At 44.2% G+C, this 15215-nt stretch overlaps 1 protein-coding gene across 1 annotated transcript in view; it reads right to left on the reverse strand.

Moving 5' to 3' along the window:
• LOC137332335 (protocadherin Fat 1-like) overlaps positions 1-10827 on the reverse strand; it is a 140300-nt gene extending 129473 nt beyond the window's left edge. The window contains exon 1 of the mRNA XM_067996083.1: positions 10735-10827. The gene's annotated coding sequence lies outside the window, so the exon portion shown is untranslated. The remainder of the gene's footprint in view (positions 1-10734) is intronic.
• Positions 10828-15215: the final 4388 nt, after the last annotated feature.

Here is a 15215-nt window from a genome sequence, read left to right on the forward strand (position 1 = left end):
ACAATTCTGCTGCTGCTGATGGCCCACAGCATCTCATGCATGCCCAGTTTTGAGCTGCTAGATCTATTCTGAATCTATCCCATTTAGCACGGTGGTAGTGCCACACAACACATTGGATGGTGTCCTCAGTGTGAAGACGGGACTTTGTCTCCACGGTGCGGTGGTCACTCCTACCAATACTGTCATGGACAGATGCATCTGTGACAGGTAGATTGGTGAGGACGAGGTCAAGTAGGTTTTTCCCTCGTGTTGGTTCGCTCATCACCTGCCGCAGGCCCGGTCTGGCAGCTATGTCCTGCAGGACTCGGCCAGCTCGGTCAGTAGTGGTGCTATCGAGCCACTCTTGGTGATGGACATTGAAGTCCCCCACCCACAACGCATTCAGTGCCCTTGCTACCCTCAGTGCTTCCTCCATGTGCTGCTCAACATGGAGGAGGACTGATTCATCAGCTGAGGGAGGGTGATAGGTGGTAATCAGCAGGAGGTTTCCTTGCCCACGTTTGACCTGATGCCATGAGATTTCATGGGGTCCGGAGTCAATGTTGAGGATTCCCAGGGCCACTCCCTCCTGACTGTATACCACTGTACCGCCAGCTCTGGTGGGTCTGTCCTGCCGGTGAGACAGGACATAACCAGGGATGGTAATGGAAAAGTCTGGGACGTTGGATGAAAGGTATGATTCTGTGAGTATGGCTATCTCAGGCTGTTGCTTGACTAGTCTGTGGGACAGCTCTCCCAATTTTGGCACAAGTTCCCAGATGTTGGTGAGGAGGACTTTGTAGGATCAACTGGGCTTACATACGAACATACGAACATACGAATTAAGAGCAGGAGTAGGCTATTCGGCCCCTCGAGCCTGCTCGGCCATTTGATAAGATCGTGGCTGATCTGATTGCGAACTCAACCCTACTTTCCCGTCTACCTACTGTAACCTTTGACTCCCTTGTTAATCAGGAATCTATCTAACGCAGCCTTAAAAATATTCAATGACCGTGCCTCCACCGCTCTCTGGGGAAGGGAATTCCATGGACTCACGACCCTCTGAGAGAAAAGATTTCTCCTCATCTTCGTCTTAAATGGGAGACCCCTTATTTTTAAACTGTGGCCCCTAGTTCTAGTCTCCCCCACAAGGGGAAACATCCCCTCAGCATCTACCCCTTCTAGTCCCCTCAGGATCTTGGTTTGCCTTTGTTGTGTCCAGTGCCGAGTGGTCCGATACCGGGTGGTCCATCCGGTTTTATTCTTATTGTGACTTTCTGTAGTGAGATTGTACAACTGAGTGGCTTGCTAGGCGACCCTGTGCCTGGTTCATGCCAGCAGGCCAGTGCTATCCAATTTCCCCCCCTATTTTTTTATACAATGAATGTCTATGGACTATTTTTCCATGGGAGGGATCATAAACAAGCCTCATCCTGTCCTCACCTGGTATCCACACATAGGTACTTTGTAGCCAGTCAATGGTAATCAAGACCAAGAACCCGTGCCAATTTTTTTTTCTTTCCTGTCACGTCAATTGTAGAAGCCAAGCAGATGGAGCAACAACTGCCATCCTGGCTGAGATCAGGGAAACATTCATTGTGAAACAAACCTTCTTAATTGGGCAGGTCAGGCACAATAAGGTACAGAATTGGTGCAATAAGATAAAAAGAATGAGTTCCACTGAATGATTCCTAGATGGCTGCTGCAGAAAAGAATCATTAATCATGTGCATTGATATCAAACAGTTAAGTGTTGTGAGCACTGCCCTGAGCTGGAAGACTCATTATCCAACCACATCTACCAAAACCTAACTTTTCAGCACCAGTGATGTCCTGCACATAACAGCTCATGTTTACAAGAACATGATTCAGATCACATTGCTCTGTACGGTTTCTGGAAACATACATTGTACAATACTTTTGACGTACCACTTAAATTGAGTCTCCTGTACATTAGTTAATAGTCAGGGGTAAGCAAAATGTTTGGAATTTTTCTCTCTCCCCTTTAGCTGAGCTCCAAACAAGCAGAATTACTTTTTGCCCCTCTAAAGTTTCCTCCCCTGATTTGACGAAGGTGACCCCCCAAGCTGGGGTACATTTCCATGGACGCGGCTACTCTGGTATCTCCCTCAAGTGGCCGTCCTTAATATATTAGTCCACGCGGTGAGTGTTAGCAAGCTGTTCCACCATGGAGGACATCACAGCTTGATTCTGTCCTCAACCAGTGTCCATGGATGTACATTTTCCAGTAGGAGTCACTTGATAACAATCAGGAAAGGGAACCATGGCCAATTCCCCCCCACCCCACCCCGTTCCTAACCCAGCGACTATGAGAGCAATTGCAGCACCTATTACTGTCACCTCTATTGAGAGCATCTAACTCAGCACAGAGCAGGGCTTGAACCTCAAACCGTTCTGGTCTCTAAGGCTCAGTTCTACATGGAAAAATGCATTTTCCCATTGGCTATTTGGGGAATCAAGCAAGCATTTTCAGCAACGAGATGGATCAATGAACTTGCCATAAAGATAAAGCAGTAAACTTGGCAATGAACTGGAAAAAGAAAATAAGGAAGACTTGTATTTATGTAGCACCTTTCATGACCGCAGCTCGTCCCAAATTGCTTTACAACCAATGAAATACTTTAGAAGTGTAGTCACTGTTGTAATGTAGGAAACACAACAGCCAATTTGCACACAGCAAGTCCCACAAATTAACGTGTGTGAAAACAATGCTATAGCTGTCAAATCAGTCACAGCAGTATTACCCCATTAATGCCCCCTTAAGAATGAGTGCAGTTCCCTATTTTTCTCAATCCTAAACCTTACAGCCCATTTGTTTCCATGTGATATTACCCCCATATTTTAGGTTCACTGGCATGTTAGGAGTATACTCTTCGCCGAGGCAGAGCTGATGCGTACCACCATTCCATCTTCTGGCGAGTATCCTCACTTGTCAGTCATGATTGTCAGTTCAAGTGCCACTCCAGAGGCTTGAGCACAAAATCTAGGCTGACACTTCAGTGCAGTACTGAGGGAGCACTGCACTGTCGGAGGTGCCGCCTTACGGATGAGACATTAAACCAAGGCCCTGTCTACCCTCTCGGATGGACGTAGAAGATCCCATGACACTATTTGAGGAGGAACGGCGGGGGGGGTTCTCCCTGGTGTCCTGACCAATATTTTTATCCCCCAACCCACACCACTAAAACAGATTATCTGATCATTGTCTGATTGCTGTTTGTGGGACTTGCTGTGTGCAAATTGTCTGCTGTAGTTCCTACATTACAACAGTGACTACGCTTCAAAAGTATTTCATTGGTTGTAAAGCGCTTTGGGACGTCCTGAGGTTGTGAAAGGTGCTATATAAATGCAAGTCTTTCTTTTTTTCTTTTTCCAGTTCATTGCCAAGTTTACTGCTCTAGCTTTATGGCAAGTTCATCAATATATCTCGTTGCTGAAAATGCTTGCTTGATTCCCCAAATAGCCAATGGGAAAATGCATTTTTCCATGTAGAACTGAGCCTTAGAGGCCAGAAAGGTTTGAGGTTTCAAGCCCTGCTCTGTGCTGAGTTAGATGCTCTCAATAGAGGTGACTGTAATAGGTGCTGCAATTGCTCTCATAGTCGCTGGGCTAGGAATGGGGTGGGGGGGAATTGCCATGGTTCCCTCTCCTGATTGTTATCAAGTGACTCCTACTGGAAAATGTACATCCATGGACACTGGTTGAGGACAGAATCAAGCTGTGATGTCCTCCATGGTGGAACAGCTTGCTAACACTCACCGCGTGGACTAATATATCTCCTCTCATTTCCTTGCTGTATCACTGATGACTAGCCTTGCTCTCGTTGTGGATAGTGACCAAGCTTTTTGAGAAGGCTAACATTTTTTTTAAATTGAGAGGTGCTTGTGTAGGTTTGATTAGTTGCAGCAATACAGCTCCACCCTCTGTACTTCTTGGTTGCTGGAGACATGTACACACATGCTCGTGCAACCTGCCAGCTAACCCACAGAAAACACACATATCAGGTTTAAAACATAGGGAGAGGCTCATCCAACTGGAGCTGCTGGTCAATTTAAGGAAATTCAGCAACTAACCGGTCTGAGAACAGTATTCTTAAGAAGGGAGTGATTCATTAAATGACACTTTGAATTTGGATTTTGATTTTCTGAACATGCTTTGTTCAGCAAGCATTCATCTGATATGTCTTTTACCGATACCAAAGAAAACCTTAAACAAATGCAGAACATCAGAACAGCAATTCAAGGGAACATTTACAACTGGTTAATTTACAAAATCAGCATTGCTGCATTATGTCATCAACAATTTTGCTGCAATCTATAAAACATGGCAAGAAAGCAACACTTTTAGGAAGAAATATATAAATTTCCCTCAGTACTTTCACAATCTCGCAATTCCCTTCCTCGTTATTCTACCCTTTGCCTTCTCTTTGATGGGGTTCAGTTCCACAGCCACTGGACACCCTGCGGTACCTTGCCAAAGTGACCATTCTTCATGTGTGCACCTAGACAGTCAAAGGGCTGCTCCACCATGAGAGGCGGTACATCACTACTGAGTCTGATTCTGTCCTTATCAGATGTACACACTCGCACATTTCCAGCACAAGTCACTGGATAGAAATCCAGGGCAGAAACCCTGACCATTCCACCTTCCCCACCCCCACCCCAATCTTGTTCTTAAACAGGTATTTATCCAGCTCCTTTTTAAAGGAGTTAATGTGACTTATCATTAACTGCTTTTGCTAGGGGTCCACGCTACATACCTATTACACTGTTTGTGTGTGTGCATGCGTGCAGGATAGGGACAGTTCTGATCCCTCTAATCTCATTCAAAGCTTGTGAGTTTTGAACTTGAGTCCTTTAGTTCTGCAATTGTAGTCTAAGACAAAAAACCTGCTTACATCTGGAAGAGCTAACCATGTCCTGCAGCAATGTTATAGCATGAATCATCTCACCTTTGAGTCCCCTTATCTTCAATGAAAACAAATACAGATCGGTTTAACATCGGTGGTGGGGAAGCTTTTAAAAATGATAATCTGAGACAAAATTAATACTCACTTGGATAAACGTGGATTATTAAAGGGAAGCCAGCACGGATTTTTTTAAAGGCAAATCGTGTTTAACTAACTTGATTGAGTTTTTTGATGAGGTGACAGAGAGGGTTGATGAGGGCAATGCGGTTGATGTGGTGTATATGGACTTTCAAAAGGTGTTTGATAAAGTGCCACATAATAGGTTTGTCATCAAGATTGAAGCCCATGGAATAAAAGGGGCAGTAGCAGCATGGATATGAAATTGGCTAAATGACAGGAAACAGAGAGTAGTGGTGAACAGTTGTTTTTCGGACTGGAGGTAGGTATACAGTGGTGTTGCCCAGGGGTCGGTACTAGGACCAATGCTTTTTTTGATATATATTAATGACTTGGAATTGGGTGTACAGGACACAATTTCCAAATTTACAGATGACACAAAACTTGGAAGTGTAGTAAACAGTGAGGAGGGTAGTCATAGACTTCAAGAGGACATAGACAGGCTGGTGGAATGGGCGGACACATGGCAGGTGAAATTTAATGCAGAGAAGTGCAAAGTGATACATTTTGCAGGAAGAATGAAAAGAGGCAATATAAACTAAATAGTACAATTCTAAAGGGGGTGCAGGAACAGAGAGACCTGGGGGTATATGTGCACAAATCTTTGAAGGTGGCAAGACAGGCTGAGAAAGCATTTAAAAAAGCATACGGGATCCAGGGCTTTAAAAATTGAGGCATAGAGTACAAAAGCAAGGAAGTTATGATGAACCTTTATAAAACATTGGTTCGGCCACAGCTGGAGCATTGTGTCCAATTCTCGGCACCGCACTTTGGAAGGATGTGAAGGCCTCAAGAGGGTGCAGAAAAGATTTACTGGAATGGTTCCAGGGAAGAGGGACTTTAATTACGTGGATAGACTGGAGAAGCTGGGGTTGCTCTCCTTCGAGCAGAGAAAGCTAAGAGAAGATTTGATAATAATGTTCAAAATCATGAAGGGTTTAGGCAAAGTAAATATGGAGAAACTGTTCCCATTGGCCGTGTTATAAATTGGATAGCCAGGTGGTGAAGGATAGAATACTAGAGCCTAGTCTTCACTTGCTTCCAATCCTTTATTCACAGAGATCCACATTACACCCACCGTGCAACCCCTAGATAAGCTCTCATATAAATGGATACAAGAGAGTCCCCAATTGATACCCAATTGAATACAATTAACACTAATTGATATAAATCTTATGGATACAATTAACAGGCAGAAGGGTCGAGAACCAGAGGACACAGATTTAAGGTGATTAGCAAAAGAACCAAAAGCGACATGAGGAATAATTTTTTTACGCAGCAAGTAGATATGATCTGGAATGCGCTGCCTGAAAGGGTGGAGGAAGCAGATTCAATCGTGGCTTTCAAAAAAGAATTGGATAAATTGGATAAATACTTAAAAGGAAAAAAATTGCAGGGCTATGGGGAAAGAGCAGGGGAATGGGACTAACTGCACTGTTCTTACAAAGAGCCAGTATGGGCTCGATGGGCTGAATGGCCTCCTTCTCTGCTGTAACTATTCTATGATTCTATAATTCTATGATGAGCCTTTCTCTCTTTTTTCCCATAAGCCCTCCTTGCCACACTTTTCTGAACTCTTCCCAATGCAGAAATGTCCTTTTAAAAACTACTCACCATTGCCACCATCTCAATGAATGCATTCGCATTGCGCCTTTAATATAGAAAAACATCCCAAAACACTTGACAGAAGAGTAGGGATGAATGGACGCCGGGCCAGAGAAGGAGAGATCGGGAGGGGTCAAAGCGGTGGGTTTTAAGGGTCATAGAAGGAGATTTTAAGAGGAGAGGGAGATAGAGAGGTAGACGGGATTAGGAAGGGGATTCCTGAGCATGGTGTCTAGGGGGGGTTAAATTGGATAACCCCTGAAAACGGGCATGGAGAGCGCGGTACATGATTACCCTGCACCTGTTCGTAGCAATGCATGTTACATTCGTGCTGCCTGCTGATTTAAATGATTGCTGTGTGCAGCCAGCACTACCTGCACTGTTGATTGGCTGCACGCATCAGCAGGGGGCCCCAACGTTGCGAGTGACAGGCGTTTCTTAAAGACAGCCTGCACCTCTTAAAGGGGAGGTGCACTGTGGTTGCAAGAAGTAGTGGGAGTCATTTCAAAACTGAACCTGTCTTGTGATACTTTGAGGCTTGGTTGGCTGTGTAGCGCCTAAAAGACAGGCAGTCAACAACCCAATTTCACCCTCTATGTGTCTGAAGGCATGGCTGCCAATGTTGGGATGAACAGAAGGAGAGATGCACAAGAGGCTGGAGTCAAAAGAATGGACAATAAATTACTGATACAGGATGAATATCATTTGCTTCAACTTATAATCAACTGCTGTGAGGTAAATTTCAGTACTTGATTAGCTTTGTGAATAACAGCTTTATACTGACTGTACACTTTGATGATTGATACCCATTTTTTCCATACACAAATTTCATGATTCCTTTTCCAATATGTATGACTTTATGGTTACCCACATTTAAATTCATTGCCCATCCTTAAACCCAATCTACTTAACTTGTCCAGATCCCTTTGAATACTGTCAGTTTCCTAGTGACTTTTCCCCTTAACTTGTTTTACAACCTGAGACCATTATGTGGCAGCATCCAGAACCTCCAGAAATTGTGGGGCTCTCATGCAGAATGGCGCAAAGCTGCAATCAGGGGACATTATCCTGATCTCTACTTTCAATTTTAGATCAAGAAAGGAGCAAGAACGAATAATATACATGTTACATTATGCAGAATCTAGCAGGCACTCCAGGGCTATGTTTAATCCAACTTATAGGGCAGATAATCTACTGATCATAATTTTACTTCCTGACTTTTTTTCTGAGGTTCAGAGTCAGGACTTGGCAGCAACTATACCTGATTCAGAATGCTATGCTATAATTATAAGTGTCATAGTGGGGGTCTAATCTGTGAGCTTTATATTAAAATATCCCAGAAAGAGCTAAATCTTTTTGAAGCACAAACATGTAATATAGAACAGCAACATATTACTGATATATAGTTTGCGTATGTCACTGTCTTATGTCAATCTCCACTTGTTATCAGTAACAATCTTGAACCCGAGGTATTTTGCAGGTACATAATTTGTGTCATTCCTATTTTCTTGCCATTAACCTGTATCAAGCCATTGCTTTAAAACTAATGCAAAGCTTAATAAATGTTATTCTATTTGAGCATTCAATTTAGATTTCAGGATCTCAGATTCTGGTGGAGATCAGAATTAATGTATATCAATCAAATTTGTGACCTTCTTGAAAGATATTAGTTACAATTTTTGAAATTAACAGAAAAGATTATTTTTTTCTTGCGCTATACCAGTCTGCCCACATCACATTAAGCATTGCTCTAATGGCCACCAGCCTAAAACCCCAACATAAGGCTCCAAAACTTCAACAGTTAGTTCACACCGTCATCTGATTTGGAACTCAGTGTACTTGGATAGAAATTAAGGAGCTTTCAACAGGACTTAGCAGAGTTCATTCACAAGTGTGAAACACACACAATAGGACGAAAGGTTTGAAATCTTGGGCAACACTGGGATATTCTGTTTGTTATGTTTATCCTAGGCACTTGGAGCAAACATTCAAATGATTGCTGGAACACTGTGTAACTAAAAAGTATTATTTGACACCGTGAGATCCTCGACTTGTGAAGTTTCACATTTTTGTTGCTGTTCAGCCTGAGAAGCCCTAATTTTGATGTACCCCACCCCCCCATCACTCCCTCCGCCACTTGCCTATTCTTGGATTTTCCCACACTAGATACCTTTAACTCGTCAACAAAATGGACAACCTGCCTGCAGGTTTCCATATCAAAAAATGGCCACCAGGAAATATCAAGGGCAGCCCATGGGACGCTTCCAATTTCTCCGCCTTCCCCATGATGAAGCGCTTGGCTGTCGCTCGCCATCTCGGCACGATTGTACAGCTGAGATCAGTATTCACCATGTGGAAGATCACCAGCACAAACACAGATCCCGGAGTTTCAATATGTTGCATCACCAACTGCCCCTTCTGTCAGGTCTTACTTTCTTTTATTTGTTCATGGGATGTGGGCGTTGCTGGCAAGGCCAGCATTTATTGCCCATCCCCAATTGCCCTTGAGAAGATAGTGGTGAGCCGCCTTCTTGAACCGCTGCAGTCCGCGTGGACTTATTTCTACCGACAGCTACTTTTTGTGGAAAAAAAACTCTCAGAAAACTGCAGCTTTTTTCAATGGATTTGCAATCTAAGTCATTGTTTTTCTCAAAAAGGAAACTCACTGCAATGGTCTGGTCTTGTTAGTACAGTATTAAGATCACTTTCCCACAGGCTTGACAAAGCTCATTAATTCCCTGGTTGGCTTCATAATATTACCGGAAATTATTCTTGTTTTTATTTTAATGGAACACAATTTTCCCCAAAATATGTTTGCCAAACATTTTGCCACTTGTTTGCCAAATGCTCAATATTATTATGCAAAACGTCATTGCGTCCAAGAAATGTCCTCGCATCATTTGTATATGACATTGTGACAGAAATGTCATATAGCTATTAGAATTCTTCTGACTCCCTGGTAACCTAGGCAACAATCCTTTATATTTGTAAACTTTATTCACTATTTTTGTTCAAACATGCAATCTTAATTTTGGTTTGAGTTTTTTTTTCAATTCAGAAACCTAGGTGAAGGACTAAGGGCTTCTAGTGAAGAACACCAAGGGTCTAAACGGTAGGAAAGAGGAGGGGGTAAATCAACTCCTAGTCATTAGTCCAGGTTAAGCTTTGGCTTTAACAGCCTGTAGATTGTAGAAAGGGAGACTGAGTCAGGTGAAGAGTTTCACTGTTTTGTGCAACTGTATTCTTACAGTCACTCACCAAACATCCGAAGAGCCAAGTTAGTTTCTAACTACTCAGGAGAGACTTGTGAGTCAGTGTGAGGTTTCGGTGCCTTATAATCTCATTGAAATTCATATTTTATACCTGTTAAGCCGGGGCTGCTGCAGTATAGAAACTGACAGGTCACAGATACAGGCTAAATAACGCACTAGCCAGTTTAGTGACTGGCAAGTATTTTAAAGTACATGAGACGAAATCTCTAATTGAAAATAAAACTCGCCCAGTGACTCTTTCCATCTGTCTCCCTCTCTTTCTCTCCCTCTCTCCAAGTGTGGAGAGGGAGGCGTTTCTGAATCGTCCTATCTGACTCGGAACACATGGACTGACTGAGGGACACTCCCCACTTCCCTTGAACTTTAAGGAAATCCATTCCCCTTCACCATATATATTTTCAATTTATTTTTTAAACTCTTTCCTTGCTTTGAGACAGATTGCATTGAACGATCCCTACAAGAAAAGATAGTTTCTTTTGTTTTCATCCAGCTCAATGAACCGAGCTGACTTTTTTTAAAAAGATGAATCCCAAGTTATACAGAACACACTCTCCAATGAATTGCACTTTAATTCTGTCTTGCTCTCCAACTCGCCCTAATGTCCATCACGCGATATCTGTTTCCAAAGCTCACCTACTTACCCATCTCAGCTCAAGACACCACACGACTTTAGATCGCTGCATTTCACAATTCAGTTCAGATCTAAAAATTGAGCAGGAATAAGGTCTGCAACTTTCAGCAACTTTAAAGGTGAAAAGTCACCACCTCTTACCTGGTTCAGAGTTTCTTCTGGGATATTCCTGGGCAGCAGCGCAGAAGTCCGAGAGCCTGGATTCTGTTCTTTCCCCCTATATCCTGGTTCTCGATCTCAGCCCCTCAGCTCCCACCTTTCCAGCAGTCTTCAAACTCATCCTTCTTCACTAGCCGGAAAACCTCGGTCCGTCCGCCCCAGCGATTTTACTTTCCCTCTACCAGTATTCAGTATTCTTGAGGTTTGCCTGAGCGCCGATCCCACTGACTGTCATGGGAAGAGGTGGCTTCAAGATGCAAAACCTGGAGCCTCCAGGAACTTCGCAAATCTGGAGGGGAGCCAGCTCATGTAGACAATCCTTCAAGTATTCGGCCGGTTAAACACTGCAGGCATATTATTTACCAAATTTTAAAAAAACACTTCACCACGAACTTCACCACACCAAGTGTCAAGTTTGTTTTTTAAAGCTATAAATCTCGCTCTGTAAACGACGTATGATGTTTATTACAGACCTGGTTTATACAACCAATTGCTTCCTATTACACTTTTATAGCAAGTGGTCACATGCACTTTTACATTTTTTTATTTTGAATAAGCTATGAATTAAAATTTCACACCTAATGGTTTAGTGGGTAAACCGTCTGCCTACTATGGAACCAAGGTGGGGATACGGAGTTGAGGTACAGATCAGCCATGATCTGATTGAATGGTGGAGCAGTCTTGAGGGGCTGAATGGCCTGCTCCTGTTCCAATGTTCCTAGTATGGTACTGAAACCATAGAGGTCCAGGAAAGTCTCAGGTTCCATTCCCATCTGTACTGGAATGGCTAATGTCATCAGTCCATAGAGTGTCTGTGGGCTGGCAAGGGGGAAGAATCAGCCAAGATTCCCACTCCTGATTGTTATCCAATGATCATGTCAAAACCTGTGCATATATGAAGGCTGTGTGAGGATAGGACTGGATTTGACTGTGATGCCCCTTGCCACTGGCCAAGCTCGTACCCGATAGATGGCCACTTGGGTCAGGTGCCAGAGGAATGCCAGTCTTAGTGGAACCGCAACACAGCGCGTGCCTGCATTGTCAGGAGAAGATAGGAGAAAGTGGAGGGAGGGGGAATTGGAAAACAACATCACGCAAATGAAACATTTCTCTGTCCCCACCCTTCTCTTTCCTTAGTCCCTTTGAAAGTAGCCCATTCCCAGGTCTCATGCAGCAAACCTCCTTGAGGTCCAATGCCTCTAGTCTAAGTCCCTAAACGCTGTCCTCCACTCAATTCTCTCACAGCATGTAGAAACTTGCAAATATGTCCAATGTTTTTACATCATTAATGATCACTATCCAATGAGCTGGGTTACAGAGTGCACAGTGTGTGATGCTAATTAATTATATGAAGAGTTTATATGTGGATCGTGTAATACTAATTAATTACATGGACATGTTTATATAGCGTGGGCCTAAAATACTGACTAATTGTTAGAGTGCAGAATCTGTAATATTGATTAACTACACAGTGATAGTTAGAGGATGTGGATCCTGTAATACTAATTTATTACATATGCTAATGGTAAGAATATGCAAATCATGACACACTGATTAATTCATTTCATGGAGATGGTTAGAGTGTGGGCTCTAGGGTTGCCAGAGGAGATTTACCAGAATGATACCAGGGATGTGGGACTTTAGTTTTATGGAAAGACTAGAGAAGCTGGGAGTGTTCTCCTTAGAGCAGAGAATGTTAAGGGGAGATTTAATAGAGGTGTTCAAAATTACAAGGGATTTTGATAGAGTAAATAAGGAGAAACTGTTTCCACTAACAAGATAGTCAGTAACCAAAGGACACAGATTTAAAATAATTGGCAAAAGAGCCAGAGGGGAGATGAGAAATTTTGTTACGCAGCGAGATTTTATGATCTGGAATGTACTCCCTGAGAGGGTGATGGAAGTAGATTGAATAGTAACTTTCAAAAGGGAATTGAATGTATACTTGAAAAGGAAACATTTTCAGGGCTACGGGGAAAGAGCTGGGGAGTGGAACTTATAGGTTAGCTCTTTCAAACAGCCGGCATATGCATGATGGGCTAAATGGCCGCCTTCTGTGCTGTAAGATTTACTGATACTATGAATGAGGTTTCTGCTGCACCCCAGCAGGAGTCTCATCAGTCACCAAAACCAGCGGCAGACTTTAAAAAAAATTCGTTCATGAGATGTGGGCGTCGCTGACGAGGCTGGCATTTATTGCCCATCCCTAATTGCCCTTGAGAAGGTGGTGGTGAGCCGCCTTCTTGAACCGCTGCAGTCCGTGTGGTGACGGTTCTCCCACAGTGCTGTTAGGAAGGGAGTTCCAGGATTTTGACCCAGCGACAATGAAGGAACGGCGATATATTTCCAAGTCAGGATGGTGTGTGACTTGGAGGGGAACATGCAGGTGGTGTTGTTCCCATGTACCTGCTGCTCTTGTCCTTCTAGGTGGTAGAGGTCGCGGGTTTGGGAGGTGCTGTCGAAGAAGCCTTGGCGAGTTGCTGCAGTGCATCCTGTGGATGGTACACACTGCAGCCACAGTCCGCCGGTGGTGAAGGGAGTGAATGTTTAGGGTGGTGGATGGGGTGCCAATCAAGTGGGCTGCTTTGTCCTGGATGGTGTCGAGCTTCTTGAGTGTTGTTGGAGCTGCACTCATCCAGGCAAGTGGAGAGTATTCCATCATACTCCTGACTTGTTCCTTGTAGGTGGTGGAAAGGCTTTGGGGAGTCAGGAGGTGAGTCTCTCGCCGCAGAATACCCAGCCTCTGACCTGCTCTTGTAGCCACATTATTTATATGGCTGGTCCAGTTAAGTTTCTGGTCAATGGTGACCCCCAGAATGTTGATGGTGGGGGATTCGGCGATGGTAATGCCGTTGAATGTCAAGGGGAGGTGGTTAGATTCTCTCTTGTTGGAGATGGTCATTGCCTGGTACATATCTGGCGCGAATGTTACTTGCCACTTATCAGCCCAAGCCTGGATGTTGTCCAGGTCTTGCTGCATGCGGGCTCGGACTGCTTCATTATCTGAGGGGTTGCGAATGGAACTGAACACTGTGCAATCATCAGTGAACATCCCCATTTCTGACCTTATGACGGATGGAAGGTCATTGATGAAGCAGCTGAAGATGGTTGGGCATAGGACACTGCCCTGAGGAACTCCTGCAGCAATGCCCTGGGGCTGAGATGATTGGCCTCCAACAACCACTACCATCTTCCTTTTGTGCTAGGTATGACTCCAGCCACTGGACAGTTTTCCCCCTGATTCCCATTGACTTCAATTTTACTAGGGCTCCTTGGTGCCACACTCGGTCAAATGCTGCCTTGATGTCAAGGGCAGTCACTCTCACCTCACCTCTGGAATTCAGCTCTTTTGTCCATGTTTGGACCAAGGCTGTAATGAGGTCTGGAGCCGAGTGGTCCTGGTGGAACCCAAACTGAGCATCAGTGAGCAGGTTATTGGTGAGTAAGTGCCGCTTGATAGCACTGTCGACGACACCTTCCATCAATTTGCTGATGATTGAGAGTAGACTGATGGGGCGGTAATGGGCCGGATTGGATTTGTCCTGCTTTTTGTGAACAGGACATACCTGGGCAATTTTCCACATTGTTGGGTAGATGCCAGTGTTGTAGCTGTACTGGAACAGCTTGGCTAGAGGCGCAGCTAGTTCTGGAGCACAAGTCTTCAGCACTACAGCTGGGAGGTTGTCGGGGCCCATAGCCTTTGCTGTATCCAGTGCACTCAGCCGTTTCTTGATATCACGTGGAGTGAATCGAATTGGCTGAAGACTGACTTCTGTGATGGTGGGGATATCGGGAGGAGGCCGAGATGTATCATCCACTCGGCACTTCTGGCTGAAGATGGTTGCAAACGCTTCAGCCTTGTCTTTTGCACTCACGTGCTGGACTCCGCCATCATTGAGGATGGGGATGTTTGCAGAGCCTCCTCCTCCCGTTAGTTGTTTAATTGTCCACCACCATTCACGACTGGATGTGGCAGGACTGCAGAGCTTTGATCTGATCCATTGGTTGTGGAATCGCTTAGCTCTGTCCATAGCATGTTGCTTCCTCTGTTTAGCATGCATATAGTCCTGTGTTGGAGCTTCACCAGGTTGGCACCTCATTTTTAGGTACACCTGGTGCTGCTCCTGGCATGCTCTTCTACACTCCTCATTGAACCAGGGTTGATCCCCTGGCTTGTTGGTAATGGTAGAGTGAGGAATATGCCGGGCCATGAGGTTACAGATAGTGGTGGAATACAATTCTCCTGCTGCTGGCAGGAATGGAGCAGGAAATGGAGTCGTTGCATTTTAATTGCTCCTCCATTCCTTCCCCGCAGATTGGGGAGAGTTAAAATAGCCCTGACAGAGATTGTTAGGGAGTGTGCACCCTGTAATACCAATTAATTACATATGTTGATGGTAAAAGAGCACAGATCGTGCAATACTGATTAATTACATGGAGACAGAAGGCCCAATATTTACGCA

Source organism: Heptranchias perlo, chromosome 14, assembly GCF_035084215.1.
Source record: "Heptranchias perlo isolate sHepPer1 chromosome 14, sHepPer1.hap1, whole genome shotgun sequence".
NCBI classification, from domain to species: Eukaryota; Metazoa; Chordata; class Chondrichthyes; order Hexanchiformes; family Hexanchidae; genus Heptranchias; species Heptranchias perlo.